Here is a 27,190-nt window from a genome sequence, read left to right as displayed (position 1 = left end):
TATTGCAATAAATAAATGTAGTCTTCAATTTAAACGTGCTATGAATTTTTCTATCTGACAATGGCGATTACTTCCGTCAGAGGCAGTTTCCTCAAGCACATCTAAGATATCAATGAATGCATAAAATCAGAGATACGTTGTTTACAATAGTTTCTGTTAATTGCCTTCTCTGTCGGGTTAACACTTCAAACCTACAGCAGTAAAATAAAATATAAAAAAATATAATGACATCCGAATTAGCGTACATTACCAACTTTCTCAAGGACATATTAAGCAAACGACGGTTCAAATGAAACGTTAGTACACTCAACCAGCAACGCCGAGTTAATTGGGAAGAAAATTGTTAAAAAAAATGGTAGTTTAAATATGGGTCCCTGATATGCTCAGAGTCAGAGAAAGAGCAGTATATGCGCGTATGTTGTAAAGCTGTTGGCGAATTATTCAAAATGAACCTTCACTGATCCATCAGAGGCGAGGCCTATGTGATGTGGCACGGCTTTACTCACAGTCACCTTGCTTATTATATCTTTGCAACACTGTTACCAGGAAAATACCATTCGAAACGCAAAAGACTTCGGGGTTGAGAGCACATGATCGATAGAATTATTTACTGAGCCCGGGGGGGTGGGGGGGGGGAATTGGCGGTTAAATTTCGGGTTTGCTGTGTTCCGAATGCTCAAAAGCGTTTAACAAAGAAGAAATAGGATTAGATTCAATTGACCATTGACCTGACATATCCTAAAGTTCAAGCGCCCTCTCAATCTTTCAAAGTATAAACGTGAACTAAAGCCATGTTTACATGTCAGTATTTGCACAGCACACTTTATGCAAACATGTATTTGTATTTATAAACAACAGGTTGAATATCATTAAATAATTGATACCAAACATATTTTATTGATTTTACATATCAATTAATAAATAAATTAATAAAACAATAAATTAAATAATAAAAAATTGCAAAACTATACAATGCGATATCACGTAAGGAGGACTCCCGACAGTCCTCAAAAGTCAACACTAATGCAATGCATACATCAAATAATTAGTGAGAAATGGGCTTTATTAGTTACTGGATAAATATTAACGACATAGGTTTAGGGCGAGAGGAGAAGATTTAAAGGGAGTCTGGGAAGCAACTTATTCACAGGGAGCTTGATGGAGCGAACCGCCATAAGGTGATGGATGCAACTGCATCGTTTAAAAGACACTTGGGCAAGGCTGTCGTTAGGAAAGGTTTTGGGGGATATGGGGCAAACGCAGACAAATGGGATTGGCAGAGCCAGTCTTCTTGGTCGGCAGGGACGAATGGGGCTGAAGGGTTCTTTTTCCCTGCTGTATAATTTTATGTATCTAGGAACAGATGCCGACGGGTTGAGTATTTGACGTGGATTATTATGCAGCACGATGCTTGTTATTGCCGGAATGTGATAAGTTGATGTTCATCAAAACAAAAGTTTCTTTAAAATATCCAAATATTACATTTGAATAGATGCATAAATACGGTTAATTTAAGAGGATATAAGACAAGTGATATTGGTCAGGAAAACACTAAACTCATTGAGAGTTGTGATGTGTAATTTCATGCAGAGTACAAACAATATTCGCCACAAACGTAGAATGTAAACGTAATTACGTAACTAGAGCGGGACATTGTAATTGGAAAGCATATTCGGTCCAGCTTTGAAGAGACGCAATGGGGGCTTCAAATTTCTTTTATCAACTGTAAGATAATAGTCTAGTTTATTCTGTTTCGCTTAACTTAAATGATTTCCTGGCCATTTGTTACACCAGCTAGTATTTCCGCCTTGTATTTGCCGTGTTTTAGTCTTACGGGTCAGTACCAGAAAAGTAACTTGAACAGCAGCGGACTGTAAACACGAATGCATTTGGATATTAAAATGAATACTGCAATTCTCCTGAATACAACCAGAGAAGAAATAAATCCTATGGCCCGAATTTCTCTCCTAAGATACATAACAGCTTGACGATAGGACGATAGGATATCACTGAATAAAATGACCAAGGACTGCTGACGGAGCCCAAATCATCCATCTTCATATACACTGATCACCGACTGTTCGTCATACAGTTATTGTCTGGACTATTATGTCTGTGAAGAAGTGGATAACTAGCATTATTTGGACTATTATATCTGTGAAGAAATAGATAACTATTATTATTTGGACTATTATATCTGTGAAGAAATAGATAACTAGTATTATTTGGACTATTATATCTGTGAAGAAATAGATAACTAGTATTTTATTTACTATGCCCAAGGACCACGGTGAAAATTTTAAACTAAAAATCCTCAACTGGCCTTCCTGCTAAAACTAAAAGATTCGACTGAACACAGTTCGGTACGATTTCATTAGTGAGGATCTTCAGCGAAGCGAAGTGTTCCATCTACAGAACCTATCGACCGCGGCTCTCTGGCTCTCAGTGGTGCCTTGTCACTTCTACCTCGCTATATACATTGCCCTCCCACTCATTCCATCGCCAGCAGCAAGCCTGAATACGGTAACCACCTTCTGCACAGTGCCACACCACCAGACAGGGTCAGTTCAACTTGCCTTGTGCTCCATTCACTTTCAGAAGGAACAGGTGGTACTTATCAGGCAGCACCTCCTTCCAATGAAAACAACCGATTCAGTATAGACTGGAGATAGATCCAAGACCATCGGGATCTGCGGCGTCATATATTGAATAGGTTTGCTGAGTGTGGGACTGGCGGTGGAGCGAGTGGAACTGGGCGAGTACCTCAGATAATTATTATGTGGGGATTTGTGGCAAATATGATTCTATACAATATCTGAAATACATTTTATGGAAATGTTTGTTTGATGATGAACTCAAATTAAAAATAAATTACAAAAAAAAAGAAACAGCGCATGAAATCTCAAGCCCCATACACAAATAACCATCAATCCAATTATGCATTAATAGCCACGTTTCTTCATTCATAACTGGCAACTAAACATTTCTATCCAATTTCAAATTAATATAGCCTCGACTGAATAATTTATAATATTTGTTCGAGTGCTCTCTAAATGATGAGCCCGTAGCATCAATTTAGCGCGTGTATTTTCCAAAGACTTATTTGCATTTCGGTTTATTGATGTCCCTGTTGTCATTTCACTGTTCCTTTGAACATGATCTCTCTTGTTGACACATTTATTCCTGTACATGCGATTCTAGGGGTGAGATTGAGTTTTTCACCTCGAGATCATCAGTCCAATTCTCTTCTTCTTGGGACCGAAGGAGACATAAATTCACTTCCGAAAGATTGAAGATATCCGTGCAGAATTCTCTTTCATGTGGACAGCCGTTGTACGCTAGCGTGGTCCGGAGGTCTTAATCCAGTGGCAAGGAGCTTCAAGACGGCTGCAAAGTTTAAACACACGCATGTCCTGGATCTGAGAGTAAGAGGAGCGTAAAAGTATCATCTGTGTGTTGGTTATACAGCTTTATTCCCATAATGTGAAATGATTTTACATCACCCACTTCAAGTATTTCACAATTCCTATTATCCTTGGAATTATGTAAACAAGCGTGCAATCTCGGGCAAAGTTGCCGATAACTGATTTTGAATATTGCAATAATAATATATTTCTACTTTTAAACCTTGTATGATGCTGGGGGTAGGGGGAGTGAGGTGGCCTCACTTTTCAAAGAAGGGTGGAATTAGTTCAATGGAACATTTCTAACCACTTAACTAATTATTGTAAATTTAGGAGATAATGTGTAAATGTCGTTAGACCTTGAAATAAGATCAAAAACCCTTGAATTTTTTATTACGTTATATATCTCAAAACTGACAGGACCTGCGACTGAGAGCTGCGACCAAACGGAAGTTGCAGAGCAAAATTGACTTTTGCCCTTGAATCTTGTGTAAACAGTAAAAAAGCAACCTAAAGATTATGTTAAATATTCCGTTTCACATGGCAACAAAGCAAAACACACTAAAGCACTTTGGACAGTTGAATAATTTGATCCGATCACCATATTAAAGAGGGGGAAGGGTTTAAAGTACATTTGTACCGATGGATTTGAGAATTTGAGATTATTGAATCAAGCCATTTCCTACTGTTACATGAGTAAACACTGAGAATGCATGCAGTAACAGCATGTGGCCAAGTCAACACAAATATAATTAGGCAACACCTCAGTTCCCAACAATGTAATAGCTGAGTGCAAGAATGCAAATGTGCATTAAAATTATTTTCTAACAATAATTTGGAACCATTAAACTGAACATTGTTTGGAAAGCTAATGAAAGTGTATAGCTACTCCTGTGTGGGAGAATAGTTTGACCTGTGAAATATTTCAATGAAATATTTTGTTACGTACAGTCTTTATCTGACATGCCAGCACATTTTACATGGCATTGCTCATGGTGACCTAGATAACATTGTGTTTGTGGTGATGGTGTGTTTTACTGTGAATAGTCAGCAGTCCTGAAACAAATAGATTGTGCTTTTGTTGGCAAGAGGTGTGCCACTAGGATCAGTGCTGGAATCTCAGCCTTCTTAATATATATGACTGAAATAAAGATAATGAATTTGATGATCGCTTTATTTACTGATATCACAAACATTGGTCGGAATAGAAGTGGAGAAGATGACATAAGGAGTCTACAAAAATAAAACTCATAGAAGTGAGTGGGCAAAGATATGGCTAATAGAGTGAAAAGTGGGAAATGTGAAACAGTCCTTTCCTGGCCAGAAAAAAAATAATAAAAATAAATAATTTTATCTAAATGGTGAAATTTTGCAGAGCTCAAAGATGAAGTGTGTTCTGGTGGTCTCGATGCATGATTTTCAAATAGTTACTAGGTGGGTACAATGAGTAATTAGGAAGGAGGACAGAACGTTATTGTTTAGTACTGGAGAAGTTCAACCCAAAAGTTGGAAAGTTATTTCAATTATGCAGGACATTATTGAGAGCCTCATCTGTAGAACTGCTTAAAGCACTGGCCTCTCCAATTGAGGATCAATCTCATTGTATTGGAAGCAGAAAGTTACTAGGTTGCACATGGAATTGGAGAGCTTTGGATGGTGGATAGGCTAAGCTACTATCCATTGGTATTTGGAAGAGGGAGAGGAAGCTAAATTGAAACATTCTGGGGGTCCTTTGCAAAGTGAATAGATGGAGGATATTTCCTGTAGAGAATCTGGAAACAGGGATTACTGGTTAAAAATTGGTGGCCGTCCTTTCAGCTTTTGCTTTCTACATGAACCTTTGAAATTCTCTTGCTCAAAGACTGACATGATATAGGGTTGGGGCTGCATCTAGATTAAGCATGACTTAAGTGCCAGAGGAAACTGTAGAAGCAAGTACAACTACAATGTTTATCAAAGATATTTAAGCAGGTACTTGAATAGAAAAAGTTTAGAGGGATATGCAAATAGGACTAGCTTGGATAGACATCTTGGTTGGTATGAATGAGTTGAGCTGAAGGGCCTTTTGTGTGCTGTAAAACTCTGTGATTCTATGAATATTGGAGCAGGTTGAAGGAGTTGAGCAGCTTTGTTCTATTCCTAGTTTATGTGCCCATATGTTTATAAGTTTGTAAGCTGCTGTTATAAAAGATTGTGTCAATATTTGTGATGGGAAGAAAATCTTTCACATCTTTCAGCCTTTGTAACTCTGGCATTAGTTTGGAAAGATAGCTTGGATTTAAGCTTAGATCTACCAATATTAAGATTTGACCTGATATGGGATGACTTATCCACCAATAAGTATCCCTTGGATATGCAGGAGATTGATCAGTGCATGAGGGGAGCAGGCTCTTTACTCTGAGTATTCCTACATTTGAAGACTGTCATACACTTCGGACTTGGTAATGTTGACTGAGAGCATGTTAAATGATCCCTCCTCGTCCCTGTCAACAACTGGCCATGACATGCCTGTACAACACTTCTTGTTTCTGGATCAGATTGCGCCTCAGCTGGTTTCAATATTATCTATCTGGTCATAAAAGATCAAGAAATGATGACAAGTGTGAGGTGATGCACTTTGAGAAGTCAAAAAGGAGTAGAACATTTACAGTGAACAGAGCGATTCTGGGGTTTAAGTCCATAATTTCCCAGAAATGGTAGCACAGGTAGATAGTATGGGGTGAAGAAGGCATATGACCTACTTACTTCATAGTCAGGGCACAGAATATAACAATTGCGACCTTATAAAACATTAAACTGTACCAGGAGTCTTGTACACAGAATATGCTGGAGGAACTCAGCAAGTCGGGCAGCATCTATGGAGGAGAATAAACAGTCAAATTTTTTGGCCAAGGCCCTTCATCAGGACTGGAAAGAAAGGAAGCAGAAATCAGAATAAGAAGGTGCAGAGAGTGGAAAGAGTACAACCTGGCAGGTGATACGTGAAACAAGATGAGGGGAAGGTATGTGGATGGGGAGAGGGGATGAAGTAAGAAGCTGGGAGGTAACAGGTAGAAGAGGTAAAGGGCTGAAGAAATAAAAAAGGGAAGGAAGAGGGGCATTAGAGGGAGTTGACTGGAGGTGAGGAAAAATGAAGGGATAAGAGGGGAGCCAGAATGAGGAACAGAAAAAGAAATAAGGGGAAGGAGGAGAAATTACCAGAAGTCAGAGAAATCAATGTTTGTGCCATCAGGTTGGAGACTACCCAGACAGAACCTCTCACTGCTATGGGTAGAAGTTCCTACCTGCTTCAAAAAGGCAACAATTATACCAGTACCGAAGAAGAATAATGTGAGCTGGTTATTGACTATCGCCTGGTAGCACTCACATCTATAAGTGATGAAATGATTTGAGAGGTTGGTCATGACTAGACTGAACTCCTGCCTCAGCAAGGACCTGGACCCATTGCAGTTTGACTATCACCACAACAGGTCAACGGCAGACACAAACTCAATGGCTTTTCACACGGCCTTAGACCACCTGGACAATACAAAACCTATGTCAGGATGCTGTTCATCAATTATAAATCAGCATTTAATACCACCATTCCCACAGTCCTGATTGAAAGTTACAGAACCTGGGCCTCTGTACCTACCTCTGCAATTGGATCCTCAATTTCTAACCAGAAGACCACAGTCTGTGTGGATTGGTGATTATATCTCTTCCTCACTGACGATCAACACTGGTGCACCTCAGGGATGTGTGCTTATCCCACTGCCCTACTCTCTCTGTACCATGACTGTGTGGCTAGGCATAGCTCAAATACCATCTATAACTTTGCTGATGATACAACCATTAATGGTAAAGTCTCAGATAGAGACAAGAGGGCATACAGGACTGAGATATACCAACTAGTGGAGTGGTACAGGACCGAAAGAAACTGGAGAGGGTTGTAAATTTAGTCGGCTCCATCTTGGGTACTAGCCTACAAAGTACCCAGGACATCTTCAAGGAGAGGTGTCTCAGAAAGGCAGCTTCCATTATTAAGGACCTTCAGCAACCAGGGCGTGCCCTTTTCTCACAGTTACCATCAAGTAGGAGATACAGAAGCCTGAAGGCACACACTCAGCGATTCAGGAACAGCTTCTTCCTCTCTGCCATCCAATTCCTAAATGGACATTGAACCCCTGAACACTACCTCACTTTTTAAATATATATTATTTCTGCTTTTTGCATGATTTTTAATCTATTCAATATACATATACTGCAATTGACTGATTGATTATTATTATTTTTTTCTTTTATATTATTTATTGCATTGAACTGCTGCTGCTAAGTTAACAAATTTCATGACACATGTCGGTGATAATAAACCTGATTCTGATTCTGAATGTGAGGTGTGCTGAGAGTGGCCACATCGTGGCAGTGGAACACGCCATGGACTGACATGTCAGAATGGGAATGGACGGTGAAATTAAAGTGGCTGGCCACTGAGAATTCCTGCTCAACAAAGAGATCCTCCAATATATGTTGGCTCTCACCGATGTCAAGGAAGCTGCACCGGAACCCTACTTACAGTTACTGGCCCCTACAGACTCGCAGATGAAGTGCTGCCTCACCTGGAAAGACTGCTTAGAGCCTGAACTGTGGTGAGGGAGGAGGTGATTGGGCAGGAGTAGGAGCTGTTTCACTTGCAGGGATAAGTGCCAAGAGAGAGATCAATGGGGAGGAACGAATGGCAAAGGCAATCACAGAATGATCCCTGCAGAAAGTGGAGATGTGGGGTGCAGGAGGTACAGACACGTCAGGTGTAGGATCCCATTGAAGATGACGGAGGTTGTGGAGAATGATGTTCTGGATGCAGAGGCTCATGAGGTGGAGGACAAGGACAAGAGGAACTCCATCCCTGTTGAGGCTGCGGGAACATGGGGTGAGGTCAGATGTCTGGGAAATGGATGAGATGTGGATGAGGGCAGCATCAATGGTAGAAGAAGAGAAATCCTATGCTTTAAAGAAGGAGAAATTGAGAAAGGGGAGAGAGGGGAGAGAAGTGGACCAAGTGAATTTAAGGCCAGGGTTAAAGTTGGGAAATAAATGCTCATTCCTCAATCCTTGCCTCCAAGTTAGAGATTCATACAGTAACTCCCACCAGGGGCAAAGGCATATAATCAAGGCAGTCATTGCCGATGCTATAATGTGTTTATATGCTGTAGTGTGATGATTCCTGTCACTTATTCCATTGTGGTAAGAAAATTGAAACTTAATGGCTGCAAATTTGTCAGCATTCCATCAAGCAAGTTAGTTTCAAATTGCTTGAGAAATTAAAGCTGTTTAAATATTCCTTCGCTTTCTCCTGATCTCAAAGTAAAACTTAATGAGCCATTATCACTTGAGGAAATATCCGTAGCCATTTCTGCACTGCAGGCTGGTAAATCTGGACCTGATGGGTTCTCTGCAGAATTTATAAATCATTTTCCTCACTGCTCTTGCCTCATTTATTCTTAGTTTTATCTGAACGTGGTACATTACCAGCATTATTTAATGAGGCAAGTATCATTCTTTTAGCAAAAAAAGGTAAAGACCCAACAGAATGTTCTTCGTATAGGCCGATTTCTTTGTTAAATGCTGATGTTAAATTTTTGGCTAAAGTTTTGGCTTGTAGATTGGAGAACATTGCACCCTCAATTACCTCTGAAGATGAAACTGGTTTTATTAAAAATCGCCTCCCTTTTTTTTAATATACGGCATCTATTTAATATCTTACATTCACCTTCAACTGGGACCCCTGAATGTGTCGTCCTTCTTGATGCAGAGAAAGTGTTTGATCGTGTGGAGTGGAACTATCTTTTTGTGGTTTTAGAAAAATTTGATTTTGGACAAAATTTTATGACATGGATTAAATTGCTATATTCATGCCCCATTGCTTCTGTTTTGACCAACTCTCAGCAATCCCAACCCTTCAACCTTAAACGTGGCACCCGACAAGGGTGCCCTTTAAGTCCCTTACTTTTTGATCTGGCCATTGAGCCATTGGCGATTGCGTTTCCTAGCTGTGCTGAATTGACGGGGATTCGGGGGGCGGGGGAGTGTTCAGCATAAAGCTGTCTGACGATTTTTTACTTTTTATATCAAATCCGACTACCTCCTTACCCCCAATGTTTTCACTACTTAATAAGTTTAGCCAGCTTTCCAGATACAAACTTAATTTCCATAAGAGCGAAATTTTCCCAATTAACAGAGAAACACAAATATTAGAATTTCATAACCTCCCTTTTCAAGTGGTAAATAATCAATTCACTTACCTCGGTATTACAGTAACAAGGAACTTTAAGCGTCTTTTTCGAGAAAATTTCACTAATCTTTTAAATCATACAGAGTTTGGCACATTGGTCACTCCTGTCCATGTCTCTGGTAGGTCGAACTAATGTTGTTAAAATGTATATCCTTCCTAAATTTTTATACTTATTTCAATCTTTACAAGTTTTTATTCCTAAAGCTTTTTTTGATTCGTTAGATTCTAGGAGTGAACTTGCCTCCAGTGTTAATTGCCCAACCTTACTGAGGTTATTTATGAGGCTAGACTACCTAAAATTGCTGAACATATCCTCCTATGAATTCAGTAGATCAGGTGATCCCATTGGTTCTTAGATACCTGATGTTGGTCCATGCCTTGGCCCCAGAAAGTTGGTTATTAGACACTGAACTTGGGAGAGCTGCTGAGAAAGTGTGTGCAGTAGACTAGGGCTTCCAAGCAGCAAACCTTACTGACTTCTCTCTAATTCCTGTAGTTTACATGGCTCTCACAGGGAATGCTGCCTCTTCCAAAGAAAGAAGGGATTTCATTTGTCAATGACAGCTTTTCTTTTCATACTGTTTTGTAATAAATTCAGAGTTTAGAATTCATTATGAAATCAATTCCACCTATTTTAATAAACCTAGGAAAGGATCTTTGGTGGAGCATATGGTGTTAGATTCTGATAGTGTAAAATGATAGTCAGGTGACAGACATTTTCCATCTCTCATAGATTTTTATTTTCACTGAGGTCAAAGGAAATAAATATTGTGCATGGTACCAAATGGATGCAGATTCACACCCAGTTTGCATTATTTTTTAAACTTAAACCCTGCCTTATAAATGACTGTCCATCACTCTTGCAAAATCATGAATTTGTAGCCTTTATATTCAAAGCTATTGTGTTTCCTCATGCAGATACTTCAGACAAGTAAAACAATGTTCGTAATATAGGAAATAATTTGACGAGGCTCCATCAGAGCAATTCATCCCTTACCAAAAGTTATACATGGTTTATTTAAAATAACTGTCTGATCTTAAATGATCATAGATGAAACACAAAAATCGCAATGCTTGAAGGAGAAGCAAATAACTTGGAGCATTAGAGCTTATTTGCTGCACACAAAATGATCTTCTAAAAGGTATAGATATGAATTGTTGTTGAAAAATGATATGGAGAATACATTGGCATATCCAAAAGTTAGTTCCTAAGAATTCAATATGGTAGGTGATATATGCCTGGCTATTCTGTCTAAGAAGAATATTGTCACCTTCAGGCAGACTGAAAAGACATGGTGTCGGTCAGGCTGAGACCCGATTTCCCTCATTCTCTGTGATGGTCATCTCCATGGTGCTGAGACTATGAAGACTGCCCCGGCTGCTGTGCTCCATGCCTGATAATATGATGAACTGATAAGCGAGGCGTTGGGCCTACTTCAGGCCAACTCCGGGCTTTGGATCTGAGGGCTCATTTTTGGTTCAGAATGTTGTTGTTCGCTTCAATTGTTTGCATGACTAGTATTTTTTTTCATTCTCTTACACATTGAGTGTTGGTCTTTTATTTGTATTCTTTTTTTTGTTAGTTGAGTCCTTTTGGTTTTCTCACTTTGTGGCTACTTGGAAGTAAGCAAATCTCAAGGTTGTTTAATTTATACATTCTTTGATAATAAAGGTACTTCAATAGAGCTTTCCATTGGGTTCCAAGTGATGCACATGTAGCATGGCCCTTGGCATGATATGGATTGAATGGTGCTGTTCAGAGAGGTTAGCAAGTCAATTGTCAATCTGCACTTGGAAAGGCAGTGATTAATGAAGTATATTCATCATGGTTTTGTCATGAGCGGATCCTGCATAATGAATTTCTTAAAAAAAATTCGAAGATATTAGTTGTATTAATGATTCAGTTTACAAGGACTTGACAAGATGTCACATGGATGACTGGATTAAAGTGTAAAAGTCCATGGGACGCAGGGAAACTTGGTGATTTGGATCTGAAATTTACCTGGAGCTAGAGGACGGAGGGAAATGACCAAGGTCGTTTCTGTGAATGGAAGCATGTAACCAATGGTGTAGTGCAGGGAACCCTTGCTGAGCAGATCATTGTTAGGCTGAGTTTGCATTGGAATAGATTCGAGAAGGCTAGAGAGGGTTGTATCAGAGGTATACAAATTATGAAAGGCATGGACAGGGTAGATAGCCGGGGAGTCAATAACTAGACAGCTTAAGTTTAAGCAAGGGGTAGGTGATTTAGAGGGAGCATGGGGAAGGGAAGTTTTTTTCCAAGAGGGTAGTTGAATTCTGGTACATAATTACTGATGGGGTGATGCACTCAGGACCTGAACTGCTATGGCATAGAAAACCCTATGTCAAATGCTAGAATATGGGAAGATCGTAGACAGATTCTTGATGGTGAGGTGGCTGTTCTGGGCCAAAGAGCATGAATTTATGACTCCAGGAATCTATGAATTCATCACAGGTTCATGGGATCAGGGTGCAATAACCACCTCAACTCTTCTGGAGTGTTCCCAGTACAACTTACTGAGGAATGCACTAAGCTCTGATTTCCGTTTGCTTCTGTTTAGTGCAGCACCTCTACGGGTCGGGGACACACGGCCGACTGCTGAGATGTAACTTGTAATAGCCAGACTGCAAGGAAATGAAAATGAATGCAAGTATACTGCTGAAGATTAGTCAGCTAAAATGTGCACAGCATTTCAGCAGATGCTACCTGTTACTAGTTCCCTAAGAATTCGCACCACCTCAGAGGTCATTGACTTTCAGGCGTCCATAGAGCTTAATCAGAAAAATTGGTGCGTCCAGTCTCTTCCAAGCTGCCATATCCCAATTATTGGAAAGAAAGGGTAATTTTCGAGGACCAGCCCTCTGTAATTAGTCATGAGTTCTTCAAGACTTGATTACTTAGAGTCATAATGTAATGAAACATTACAACAAAACAGGACATTCAGCCCATCTAGTCCATCTGCCTAGTCCCATTGACCTGCACCCAGAACATAGCCCTCTATATATCTCCCATCCATGTACCTATCCAAATTTCTCTTAAATGTTGAAATCGAACCCACAGTCACCACTTCCACTGGCAGCTCGATCCACACTCTCACTACCCTCTGAGTGAAGAAATTCCCCCTCATATTCCCCTTAAACATTTAATCTTTCATCCTTAGCCCATGACCTCTAAGCAACACACACAAAATTTTCAGCAGGCCAGGTAGCATCTATGGAAAGGAGAAAACAGTCGACATTTCAGGCAGAGACCCACCATTGGGACTGGAGAAAAAACATGAAAAGTCAGAGTAAGAAAGTGGGGAGAGGACAGGAAGAAATACAAGGCAGTAGTGTTATCAGGACTGGAGAAAAAATTCCTCCATCTCCTCCGCATCTGCTCTCAAGATGAGGCTTTTCACTTCAGAACTAAGGAAATGTCCTCCTTCTTCAATGAAAGGGGCTTCCTTTCCTCCGCCTATACTGCCCTCACCCACATCTCTTGCATGTCGCACATGTCTGCCACCCCACCAGGGACAGGGTTCCTCTTGTCCTCAGCTACCACCCCACCAGCCTCCATGTCCAGCAGCGAATTCTCCGTAACTTCTGCCATCTCCAAAGGGATCCCACCACCAAGCACATCTTTCCCTCCCTCGAATATTCTGCTTTCCGCAGGGATCATTCCCTATGTAACTCCCTTGTCCATTCATCCCTCCCCACCGATCTCCCTCCTGGCACTTGCCCTTGCAAGTGGAACAAGTGCTGAACCTGCCCCTACACCTCCTCCCTCACTATCATTCAGGACCCCAAACGGTCCTTCCAAGTGAGGCAACACTTGACCTGTGAGTCTGTTGGGGTCATGTACTTTATCTAGTGCTCCCGGTGTGGGCTCCTGTATATTGATGAGACCTGACATAGACTGGGAACCGCTTCGCCGAGCACCTGCGCTCTGTCCACCAGAAAAAGCAGATCTCCCAGTGACCACCTATTTCAATTCTACTTCCCATTCCCATTCCCACATGTCAGTCCATGGCCTCCTCTACTGCTGTGATGAGGCCACACTCAGTTTGGAGGAGCAACACCTTATATTCCATCAGGGTAGCTTCCAACCTGATGGCATGAACATTAATTTCTCAAACTTCCAGTAATGGCCCCCCATGTCCTTCATCATTCCCCATTCCCATTTCCCTGTCTCACCTTATTTCCTTACCTGCCCATCACCTCCCTCTGGTGCTTCTCCCCCTTTACTTTCTTCTGTGGCCTCTGTCCTCTCACATCAGATTCCCCCTTCTACCACACTCCTCAATGCCCTACCGCTAACCATACAAGTAAGTTCTACCGTGTTTTGTCCTCACAAAGTACTGCACCTCACACTTGTCCGCATTAAATTCTATCTGCCATTTTTCCAGCTGGTCCAGATGCTGCTGCAAATATTGACATTCTTCTTCACTGTCCAGTACCTCTCCAATTTTGGTGTCAGCCACCAAATTACTGATTCAATTTACTAAATGATCATCCAGATCATTGATATAGATGACAAACAACAACAGACTCAGCCCGGATTCCTGCGGCACTCCACTAGTCACAGGCCTCCAGTCAGAGAGGCAACCATCTACTACCACTCTCTGGCTTCTCCCACAAAGCCAATGTCTAAATCTAATTTACTACCTTATCTTGAATGCCAAGGGACTGACCCTTCTTGACCAACCTCCTGTGTGGGACGCAGCCAAAAGCTTTGCTAAAGTCCATGTAATTCCATGGCTTTGCTTTCATCAATTTTTCTGGCAAATTCCTTGAAGAACTCTATAGGGTTCATTAGACTTGATCAACATGTACAAAGCCATGTTGATTATCCCTAATTGGTCTCTGTCTATCTAAATAAGTATATACCTGCTCCTTTAGGATATCTTCCAATAACTTAAGTACAACCGCTTATAATTTCCTGGCTTATTCTTAGAACATTCTGTAAACAACAGAACAACATTAGATATCCTCCAATCCTCTGGTACCTCACCTGTGGCTAAGGATGTTTTAAATATCTCTGCTAGGGCCCCTGCAATTTCAGTACTGGACTCCCACACTGTCTGAGGGAACACCCTGTCATGCCCTAGGTATTTTCCACCCTAATTTGCCTCAAGACAGCAAAGACCACCTCCTCTGTAACCTGTAATATGGACCATAACCTCACAGAAGCTTTGCCTCCAATTTTGTCCTTTGAAATTCTTTTGCTCTTAACACATCTGCAGAAGCCCTTTGGATTCTCCTTCACTTTGTCTGCTAGAGCAATCTCGTGCCATCTTTTAGACCTTCTGATTTCCAACTTAAGTGTTCTCTTGCATTTCTTATACCCCTCAAATACATCATTTGCTCCTTGCGTATACCTGCTATGCATCTCATTCTGTCTTTCAACCGGGGCTTCAATATCTCGCAAAAACCAAGGTTCCCTTAACCTGTTATCCTTGCTGTTTGTTCTGACAGGAACATTTTAAACTAGTTTTGAGGGTGCTGGGAACCGGAGCCCTGGGTGAGTAAGACGCGAAGGTAGATGTCAGTGAAAGTATTAAAAGACAAAATAGAAATAACAGGTATGATGTTATTTTTAAAGTGTGTGTATATTTTAATGCTAGGAATACTATGGGTAAGAGGGATGAACTTAGAGCATGGGTCTGTACATGGAACTACAATGTTGTAGCCATTACTGAAACTTGGCTGAGAGAGGGGCAGGAGTGGGTGATTAATGAACCAGGTTCTTGAAGTTTTAGAAAAGATAGAGGAGAAGGTAAGGTGGGGGGGGGGGGGAGAGAGGAAGTTGCGTTACGAATCAGGGACAGTATCACAGCTGCACTCGGGGAGACATTATGGAGGGGTCAGACACTGAGTCCATTTGGGTGGAACTCAGGAATAGGAAGGGAGCAATCACACTAACGGGATTGTACTACAGACCCCCAAATAGCCACTGGGACACTGAGGAACAGATATGTAATCATATTAAGGAAATACGTAAATATAATAGGATTGTTGTCATGCAACACACACAAAATGCTGGAGGAACTCAGCAGGTCAGGCATCATCTATAGAAAAGACTACAGTCAATGTTTCAGGCTGAGACCCTTCATCAGGACTGTAGTCATGGGGGATTTCAACTTCCCTAATACAAAGTATAAACTGGGACCTTCTTAGTACAAGGGGTTTAGGTGGGGCAGAATTTGTTAAGTGTATCCAGGAAGGTTTTTTAAATCAATATGTGGACAGTCCAACGAGAGGAGGGGCCGTACTGGACCTGGTGTTGGGTAATAAGCTGGCCAGTTACTGACCTTTCAGTTAGGTAACAGTGGCCACAGCTCCTTAACTATTAGAATAGCTATAGACAAGGATAGGTATGGTCCTTGTGGGAGCGTTTTAAATTGGAAAAGGACAAATTATGAGGGCATTAGGCAGGAACTAAGAAGCGTTAATTGGGAACACCCTTTCTCTGGCAAGTCCACATCAGGAAAGTGGAGGGTGTTTAAAGATCAATTGCACAGAGTAGAGGAAAGGTATGTTCCAATTAGGACAAGGTCGAAAGAGAACCTTGGATGTCCAGAGGGGTGATGAATTTAGTCATGAAGAAAAAGGGAAAGTATGTGAATCTTTGGAAGTTAGGATCAAATGGATCACATGAGAAGTATTAAGAAGCCAGAAAATAACTAAAGAAGAGTATTAGGAAAGCCAGGAGGGGCCATGAAAAGTTCTTGGAAGTAAGATTAAGGTGAATCCCAAGGCATTCTATACATGCATCAAGAGTAAGAGGATAACTGAGGGTGAGACCACTCAAGGATAAAGTGGAGAACATTTGCTTCAATGTGGAGAATGTGAGTGAGGTACTTAATGAGTACTTTGCCTCAGGATTTACCAAGGAAAATGATACGGCGGGCCAGGAGATCAGTGCTGAGTGTGTAAATGTGTCAGGGCATTTAGAGATCAAGGAGGAGGAAGTGCCTGGCTTCCTAATGAGTATTAAGCTGCATAGGTCTGCAGGATCTGATGGGACTTACCCCAGGTTATTGAAGGAGGCAGGATTGCTGGGCCCTTGACCAGTATCCTCGTGTCCTCTCTAGCCACAGGCATGGTCCCGGAGAACTAGCGAGTGGCTAAAGTTGTACCTCTGTTTAGGAAGGGAACAAGGGAAAATCCTGGGAACTATAGACCGGTAAGTCTTATGTCAGTTGTCTGGAAATTGCTAGAGAAAATTTTTAGGAATAGGACATATGAGCATTTGGAAACCCATGTGCTAATCAGGGAGAGCCAGCATGGGCTTGTGCATGGCAGGTCATACCTTACCAAATTGATTGAGTTTTGTAACAAGGCGATGAGCGACACTGATCAAGGTAGGGCAGTGGATGTTGTCTGCGTGGATTTTAGAAAGACGTTTGACAAAGTTTCTCATGGGAGGCTAACCCAGAAGATTAAATGGAGGGATCCATGACGATTTGGCTGTTTGAATTCAGAACTGGCTTCTGCATAGAAGACAGAAGGTAGTGGTAGAAGGGACACTCAACCTGGAGATCTGTACTTAGAGGTCTGCAGAGATCTGTGCTGGGACCTCTGCTGTTTGTGATGTATACAAATGACTTGGATGAAAATGTAGTTGGGTGGGTTAGTAAATTTGCTGATGATATCAAGATTGGTGGAGTTGTGGATAGTTTAGAAGACAGGCAAAGAATACAGTGTGTTGTAGCTCCATTGCAGATATGGGCTGAGAAATGACAGGAAGAGTTGAACCCAGATAAATGTGAGGTGTTGCAGCTCAAAAGGGCAAATGCAAGGAGACAGAACACTGTTAAGGGCAAGATCCAAGTTCATAGCTCCTTGAAAGTGGCTACAGAGGTTGATAAGGTGGTTAACAAGGCTTATGGAATGCTTGTTTTTATTAGTCGAGGCAGTAAGTTCAAAAGTCTGGAAGTTATGTTGCAACTTTATAGAACTCTGATTAGGCGACATCTGGCGTATGGGGTACAGTTCCGGTTGCTCCACTCTAGGAAGAATATTGAGGCTTTGGAGAGGGTGCAGAAGAGGTTTAAAAGGATGCTGCTTGGTTTAGAGACATCTGCTGTCACAAGAGGCTGGATAAACTTGGGTTGTTTTCTCTGGAACAGCGGAGGCTGAAGGGAGAGCTGATGGGGATTTACAAGATTATGAGAGGCATAGAGAGTGCACAGAGAATAAATGTTTCCCAGGGTTGAAATGTCTAATACCAAAAGGCAAGCATTGAAGGTGAGGGGGGATAGGTTCAAGGGAGATGTGAGGGTTAAGTTTTCACTCAGAGAGTCGCGGGTGCCTGGAATGCGCTGCCTGGTATGATGGTAGAGGCATTACATTGAGATGTTTGGATAGGCACATGGATGTGGGGAGGATGGAGGGATATGGATATTGTGTGGGTAGGAGGGATTAAAGTTTGGGTGTTTCTGATTAGCACAACATTGTGGGCTGAATAGCTTGTTCCCATTCTGTACTGTTCTATGAAAACTCTATACACTCAAAATTTCACTTTTGATGGCCTCCCACTTACCAAATACACCTTTGCTATAAAACAACCTGCCCCGATCCACACTTGCCAGATCCTTTCTTGCGCCATCAAAGTTGGCCATTCTCCACTTTAGAATCTGAATCTGAAGCCCAGAACTATCCTTCTCCATTAACATCATGAAACTAATGGCATTATGATCACTGGAATAAAGTGTACTCCTACATAAACTTCTGTCACCTGTCCTGTCTCATTCCTTAATAGGAGATCTAGTATCACACTCTCTGTCTCTACATAGGATCTCTATGTATTGATTAAGGAAACTTTCCTGAACACGTGACAAACTCTTTAGCCCTTTATCCTTCTTACAGTATGGGAGACCCAGTCAATATGTGGAAACCTAAAATTACCTACTATCACAATCTTTTGTTTCTTGCAAAAGTTTGTAGTTTCTCTACAGATATTTTCTGTCATACTAGTAATGCCACCCCCTCCTCCTTTAATCCCTCCCTCTCTATCACACCTAAAACAGGGGAACTATGGAATATTGAGCTGTGAGTCCTGCCCCTCCTGCAACCAAGATTTACTAATGACATAATTCCACAAGGGATTCCATCCACATTTTGGCAAATTATCAAGTGATGAAGTGCACGAAGTGACAGTAGGAGACATGCACCACAAGCTCTTGATCAGTAAACTTTCAAAAGAATAACCATTACCAATACATTCTCCAAGCAGCTAAGTAAAGCTACCAGATTTCCACACTGGAATCACATCATGTTGAAGGGAAAGCTAAAGCTCTTTCAGCTTCTCAGTAATAAGTACTTGAAAAAATAAACACATGTTTGAAGAAGAACTGGAGAAGAATATGTTTTTATCATAAATGCAGAGGAAGCATCATGGCAATAAGAGTGTGGGTAGCAAGGACGCAGGGAGGATGGCTATTGAGGTCCTACATTTAGAATTCCAGAAATTAGGAAGTAAGTTAGAATATAGGTCTTTAAAGTGTGTTATACTTAGGGAAGTTTAAATTAAATTAGATGGGCAAGAAGAAATGACATGGACAAAGAAATGAGTGTGTTGGATTGTACCAGAGAAGAAAGCAGAATAATAGGGACCAAGGAATACAAACACATATACATATACATATTGTGAGTATACGTATACGTAGATGCACAAAGTGTGGTTGATAAGGTTGGTGAGATCCAACCATAAACAGTCAAGTAAGAATATGATGTAATGATAATAATGTAAGTATGATTTCCATTGGTGAGACTTGGGGCTTAATATTCACAAATAAGATATAGGAGCAGCATCAGGCCACTCAGCCCATTGAGTCTGCTCTGCATCATCTTGGCTGATCCATTTCCCTCTCTGCCCTGATCTCCTGCCTCCTCCCCATTTCCTTTCATGCCCTGACTAATCAGGAATTTATCAACCTCTGCCTTCAATATACCCAATGACTTGGCCTCCACAGCCACCTTTGACAACAAATTCCACAGATTCACCACTCTCTGGCTAAAGAAATTCCTCCTCATCAAACTTCAGCACATTGTTAGTGTCTTCCACAGTGAAGACTGATGTAAAGTACTTATTCAGTTCATCTGCCATTCTTTGTCACCACTACTACCTCTCCAGCATCATTTTCCAGTGGTCAGATATCTACTCTCACCTTTCTTTTACACCTTATCTATCTGAAGAAACTTTTGGTATCCTCTTGAGTATTAATGGCAAGCTTACCTTCATATTCCATCTTTTTCTTCTTTATGACTTTTTAATTGCTTTCTGTGGTTTAAAGAAGCTTCCCAATCCTCTAACTTCTCACTAGATTTTGCTGTATTAAATGCCCTCTCTTTGCCTTTGACTTCCCTTGTCAGCCGCAGTTGCATCATGCTGCCTTTAGAATAGTTTTTCTTTGGGATGTATCTATTCTGCAGCTTCTGAATTGCCCCCAGAAACTCCAGCCATTGCTCTGCTATCATCCCAGCTAGTGTTCTCTTCCAATCAATCTTGGGCAGCTCCTATCTCATGCCTCTAATTCCCATTACTCCACTGTAATACTGATAGATCTGACTTTAGTTTCTCCTTTTCAAATTCTGGGGTGAATTCGGGGTGATTATGATCACTGCCTCATCAGGGTTCCTTAGGGGTTTCTAAACACTAAATACTCAGTGATTAGAAAAAAGTTGTAAGGAAAGTAATGGAAATGGGGCAGCAGTGCTGTTGAGGAGCGAATCCTCATGACGCTTTGATTTTGGCCACAACTAGAGCATCGTGTCCTCCACTGCTCACCACACTTCCCGATGACTGTGAAGACATAGAAACATAGAAAACATAGAAAATAGGTGCAGGAGTAGGCCATTCGGCCCTTCGAGCCTGCACCGCCATTTATTATGATCATGGCTGATCATCCAACTCAGAACACCGCCCCAGCCTTCCCTCCATACCCCCTGACCCCCGTAGCCACAAGGGCCATATCTAACTCCCTCTTAAATATAGCCAATGAATTGGCCTCAACTGTTTCCTGTGGCAGAGAATTCCACAGATTCACCACTCTGTGTGTGAAGAAGTTTTTCCTAATCTCGGTCCTAAAAGGCTTCCCCTCTATCCTCAAACTGTGACCCCTCGTTCTGGACTTGCCCAACATCGGGAAAAATCTTCCTGCATCTAGCCTGTCCAATCCCTTTAGGATTTTATACGTTTCAATCAGATCCCCCCTCAATCTTCTAAATTCCAACGAGTACAAGCCCAGTTCATCCAGTCTTTCTTCATATGAAAGTCCTGCCATCCCAGGAATCAATCTGGTGAACCTTCTCTGTACTCCCTCTATGGCAAGGATGTCTTTCCTCAGATTAGGGGACCAAAACTGCACACAATACTCCAGGTGCAGTCTCACCAAGGCCTTGTACAACTGCAGTAGTACCTCCCTGCTCCTGTACTCAAATCCTCTCGCTATAAATGTCAGCATACCATTCGCCTTTTTCACCGCCTGCTGTACCTGCATGCCCACTTTCAATGACTGGTGTATAATGACACCCAGGTCACGTTGCACCTCCCCTTTTCCTAATCGGCCACCATTCAGATAATAATCTGTTTTCCTATTTTTGCCACCAAAGTGGATAACTTCACATTTATCCACATTAAATTGCATCTGCCATGAATTTGCCCACTCACCCAACCTATCCAAGTCACCCTGCATCCTCTTAGCATCCTCCTCACAGCTAACACTGCCACCCAGCTTCGTGTCATCCGCAAACTTGGAGATGCTGCATTTAATTCCCTCATCCAAGTCATTAATATATATTGTAAACAACTGGGGTCCCAGCACTGAGCCTTGCGGTACCCCACTAGTCACCGCCTGCCATTCTGAAAAGGTCCCGTTTATTCCCACTCTTTGCTTCCTGTCTGCTAACCAACTCTCCACCCACACCAATACCTTACCCCCAATACCGTGTGCTTTAAGTTTGCACACTAATCTCCTGTGTGGGACCTTGTCAAAGGCCTTCTGAAAATCCAAATATACCACATCCACTGGTTCTCCCCTATCCACTCTACTAGTTACATCCTCAAAAAATTCTATGAGATTCGTCAGACATGATTTTCCTTTCACAAATCCATGCTGACTTTGTCCGATCATTTCACCACTTTCCAAATGTGCTGTTATCACATCCTTGATAACTGACTCCAGCAGTTTCCCCACCACCGACGTTAGGCTAACCGGTCTATAATTCCCCGGTTTCTTTCTCCCTCCTTTTTTAAAAAGTGGAGTTACATTAGCCACCCTCCAATCCTCAGGAACTAGTCCAGAATCTAACGAGTTTTGAAAAATTATCACTAATGCATCCACTATTTCTTGGGCTACTTCCTTAAGCACCCTGGGATGCAGACCATCTGGCCCTGGGGATTTATCTGCCTTCAATCCCTTCAATTTACCTAACACCACTTCCCTACTAACATGTATTTCGCTCAGTTCCTCCATCTCACTGGACCCTCTGTCCCCTACTATTTCTGGAAGATTATTTATGTCCTCCTTAGTGAAGACAGAACCAAAGTAATTATTCAATTGGTCTGCCATGTCCTTGCTCCCCATAATCAACTCACCTGTTTCTGCCTGCAGGGGACCTACATTTGAGAGAAGACAGAAGTGATTTACAAGAATAGTCGCAGTAATGAGTGATATTTACTACCAGATTACATTGGATAAACCTTGAAGAACAGAAGGTCAAAGGGGGTTTTGGAACACCCACACAAGTTGTAGACAATAGAGGAAGAAAAGCTGTTTCTTTTAGCTAATGGTACAAGGATCACAGAGGTTTTGGACAAGCGAAGAAGTAAGGAAGAATTTTCCTACATGCTGAGTGGTATTAACCTGGAACTTGTTGTTGATGACACCGATGAAAGCATAATTCCAAAACATCACAAGACATAGGAACAGAATTAGGCCATTCAGCCCATCAAGTCTTCTTAGCCATTCCTTGATGGCTGATTTGTGTTTTCCTTCAACCCCATTCCCCTGAGTTCTCTCCGTAATCTTTGATACCCTTACCTCTGCTTTAAATATACCAAATGACTTGTCCTCCATAGTCGTCGGTGCAATGAATTCACCACTCTCAGCCCAAAAGAAAAACGCCCTCATCTCTGTTCTAAAGGGACATCATTTTATTATAAGGCTGTGCCCTCCACTCCTAGACTCTCCCACTATTGGAAATACTATTTCCACGTCCACTCCATCCAGCAGAGATGATCAGCGATTTAAAAGGAAATCGGGCAGCCACGTGAGGAAACAAATTTGCAGGCGGATGGAGCTCGGAATAGGGCTGGCTGGATTATTGTCCATGGATCCTTTCGTGCTACCCCGAAATAAACTTGTGACAGTTAATGAACAGGTATGTGCGGTTTAAACAGCGGCCTAAAAATCAAACACCTCTTTAATCGGTGTTAATTAATTCATTCTTGGTCCCCCCAGAAACTGCCTAAGAAGAAAAGAAGCATCAAACCAATTAACAAGGTAACATTTTTGATTCTAAACTATTAAATTCGTTAATAAATCCAATCATTAAATTAACCCATTAACCCGGAACTTTGACCATACCTTTCTCCTCATAGATGCTGCTCGACGCTGAGTACCTCGAGTGGTTTGTATTTTTGCTATCAAATTCATTATTTGGTTGCTTACATCACTTATCCTCGTTATGCAAAATAGTTACGGTAATGGTGACACCACCTTGTTGTTGCAGAGGAAAATGTTACTGCTCAAATTCTCATGCCACTGTTTTTAAAGATTCGCGGTTCTATGTCAACTACCCGGGACGTGAGTGCGCTTTAGGGGTAGACTGGCAGTTCCTCACTGGGCCCAGTTGGACACTTCTGTCAGCCGGACTTTTCCGCCCTCTGCTGGCTAGGTCGCCAACGACAGGTTAGCCTGGAGAATTGGATCCAACTTTTGTAAAGGGAGCCAAATGTGAATCCTTAACTATCCGATATGGGTTGATTTCACCGGACGTTTACTAAAACTGTTAATTTCGACATTGTTGCTGATCAGGTAATCAATCTCTTGTGGAGCTTTGATCATTAAAATCCAGCGAAAGTCCGTTTTTTCAGATTTGAAGAAAAACGATAAAGGTAGAAATAATCTAAAATGTAAGAAAGTACGAACACGAAAGCATAATGAATTATTATATCGGTTTTAAGATACAACTAAGCACCTTAGACATGCTTTCTTAGCATCTCTTTCTATGAATATAACGTCAGATGTTAATTCGAGATACGCCATTTGTGCATTAGCCACTTTTTTTTGCATTTCAGCACATAAAACTTCTCTAAAATGGTATTTGTAACTGATAAAAAGCTTTAAATCCGATTCGCCATCTCTTTAATGGTACACATTGCAACTAGAAATAATCCACAATTTATCAGCTGTCTGGTGCTCGTCTCATTCTTTTAAAGGATTTGACTCCGCAAAGCACCAAAGTAAACATAATTTCTAAATGGATTCACCCATTGTGCACGTCCATTAATTACTTCAGTTCGCGTAAAACTCACCGCGGACAGACAATAAACCATTGCCAAGTTTACGCAATTAGCCCAAAGCTCCAAGACCTTGTGATGATTATTGCTCAGCTTTATGCCGGTTTCCACCCGGGGTGCTTTTACTGGAAAACTACAGATTAAACGAACCAATTGCGCGAAGATCAGAATGTCACTGTACTGGAAGTCAGGAGTATCCTCTTTAGCCCCTGTAATGTGCCTTAGTCAGCGATGCCATTGTCTGAATAGTGCTCATTTGAGCTCTCGTCTTTACAGTTCCTGCTCTCTTAATACGGCTCCGCTCTGTGAACTGGAACCCACAGCGTTTCTCAGACACAGGGGAGGCGGCACAAAATGTACGCTCAAATTAAAAGATCATTAGGCAAATACGTAAAATGAAACCAGGTTCATCTATTGATTCCGACTTGAAGTTTGTGGGTGGGACAACATTTATTATCAATTTTGGGTAAAATTCAGAGAATTTTAACTGTGCAGTTTGCTGATTTTCGGTCAACTCACTATCAAGACCACATCTATCAGCCTTCCTATTGTCTATCGCTACTTATCTACTTCTGACTGGCTCTTAATGTTCTACCCACCTATCGAGGACCTTTTGGATCCTTTTGCTTGCTTACATTCCGGATGATCTCAGAATATTTCTCAACCTACTGTTTTTCGATAAACTATTTAGTGAAATGCTTTATTCTGGGCCATTGCATGGAAAGGCGGTCTGTTTTTTTTTGTCCCCAGGATCCACATCTTGTCCCAGGTAAAACACCAAGCGAGCGCAGGACTCAATTCCACAAAATCTTCCAGTCCCGGTACAACTGAAACTGTGGTCCCACCAGACAGCGGAGTACAGTGAGCCACTCTGGGTCAAACATATATTCATGCACACTATCTTTGGCTAAAAGTTCGGATGCTGCCTTCTGAAAGAACTCGTTAAGAAAATGGACAATTCTACCTTTAGGAAAGGTTTAAGATATTCCGGAAACTATTACAGCACGTTTTGTTTTAATTCTTCCTTTGCGATTTTAGTTTTCTCTGAGCAATTCCGTGGATGTTCCTGTGGGAATTGGGAAAGGATATAGGGCTGGTCACATATGCCTGACTTCAACGCACGAAGGAAATCTCGAACACGGTTCTTAGACTCTCTTATCCTAATGCACAGCCAAATCAATTTGCAGCCTGTTCTGTCAACAAAATGAAAGCTATCAAAGGAAGCAACATCTGCATAATGAATTAATAATTGAAACTATTAACTGGCTGGAAAGAAAATCGAATTGACGAACAATGGACGTAGCTGTACGCCCAATCATTGTAGTATTGGTCAAATGGGATATGACCGTGTCCTTAGTTGGTACATAGAACGATAATAATTGTGATCTTCCATCATGTTCTCCAGCGTTAAAACGTATCTCATGTCAAACAAACATCTTACGTCGATCATGAATGTTTGTGCGTGTCAGGTGGTGGTGAGGCGGAGGCGTTCAATATATTCGTAATGAACTTTTGACAGGGTTTATTCCTAGGATATGAGACGGGGTGGGGCGGGCAAGAGGGCTGACTCTGAAAGGAGATTAGGTCAGGAGAAGCATTCTAATCTTGTTTTTGATTGGGTAAATAACGGGATGACGTTTCCTTAGTTGGGCTGATAGAACCACAGTCACTGTCTCAAAGAAGGGAATTAGCCCGTTGGAACGGTGAGGAAAAAAACCTTTTTTTGTCCATAGGATGGTGATTTTTTTTTGGAGTCCTTTATCCTCGAGGGCTCTGGAGACTGAAACGTTAAGTTTATGCAACTTAGGGATCTTTGGATATTAATGATCCCTGAGTTATTAATGTAATTAAGAAACAAGGGGTTTGCACAGAAGAATGACACTGAGGTAAAAGACCAGCCATCAGCAGGGCAAGGGGCCGAATAGTCGACTCCTATGGGTTCCAGTCAATTAAACGCGTTTGCAGATAGGGAGGTGGTTCGAAGGACAGCCGGTAGAAGTTACATGCCCCGCCTGCTTGTTAAGACATTCCGTTGTCTAAGACTGAAGGCGCAGTATCTCCCAGCCTTCCAAATATCTGCGACCCAACAAACAATTCAATCTCCAAAATAAATCCTATGGTCTGAAGTCGTAAAAATAAGCTCGCAAACTGAAGCCAGCTGTGCTCTTTGTCACACGTGTTAAGCGCGCTGGAACATCAACTGGTGAAACTACGGTCTCAGAAATGGGATCAAAAGCCTCTGCAAGTTTTATCTGCAGTGAGTTCGTGGTTACACAGAAATAACCGCTCGCTCACATTGCCTCGGCCCAAGTAGATTAAATTTAAAACACAACGCAAAAATTAATATGTACATCCTCTCCCACCCAAAAGAACAAGAAGCATTACCCACTCACTACTCATATGGAACAGAGCAACGGTCATTTTGAGACGAAAAGATACTCGCTGCGTGGGGTTGTGGTAGAGTCACAGAGCCTGAACTCTATTAGTTTTCATTTCCAACCTTTGTGTAGAAAGAGGAGAATATTTTACTCAATATTCATCGCATATTGGGATTGATAAAAAAAACCTTTTATCATTTTATAGGCCTTTTTGAGTCCCAGCACATATGGTCAGGGAGTTAGTACTAAGGGGACTTTTGGTAAATCGTCAAGGGACGCATATGGTGAGCATTTTAACGCTTTCTATCAGACGCACGGCCTGATAAGAAACAAATAAACAAACAGACCCGTCAATTTGGGAGACTTTTTTAAACCCTCCCACCCATTAGGACCACACAGATCCACTCAGATTGTCGGGCAGTTTGTTTAATTGCTGTTCCTGGCAGATCTCCCCGTGCAAGTAAGAGGGCCCGGCTGCTCAGGTTTAACAACCCGCGTTCGGCTACGGGCGCAGAGATGTTTGGCGGTGAACTAAAAGTTGGGATTGGTAAATAATGTCCCACTGGGCCGCACCGGTCCCAGCGATATTCGCCGTGGTGTTGCTCTA

The 27,190-nt window shown here is 41.6% G+C and overlaps 1 long non-coding RNA gene across 1 annotated transcript; it reads right to left on the bottom strand.

Annotated features, from left to right (window-relative positions):
• Positions 1–28: 28 nt before the first annotated feature.
• LOC140195065 (uncharacterized) lies at positions 29–24,530 on the bottom strand. Its single transcript, XR_011885348.1, has 3 exons — positions 24,221–24,530; positions 23,271–23,811; positions 29–3,419 (listed from the first exon to the last, which is right to left on the bottom strand). It is a non-coding gene; the product is annotated as an uncharacterized lncRNA (long non-coding RNA).
• Positions 24,531–27,190: the final 2,660 nt, after the last annotated feature.

The sequence above is a fragment of the Mobula birostris genome, chromosome 3 (assembly GCF_030028105.1).
Source record: "Mobula birostris isolate sMobBir1 chromosome 3, sMobBir1.hap1, whole genome shotgun sequence".
In the NCBI taxonomy this organism is placed as follows: Eukaryota; Metazoa; Chordata; class Chondrichthyes; order Myliobatiformes; family Myliobatidae; genus Mobula; species Mobula birostris.
Note: the sequence above shows the minus strand (reverse complement) of the source record. Positions and strands in the feature narration are given on the sequence as shown.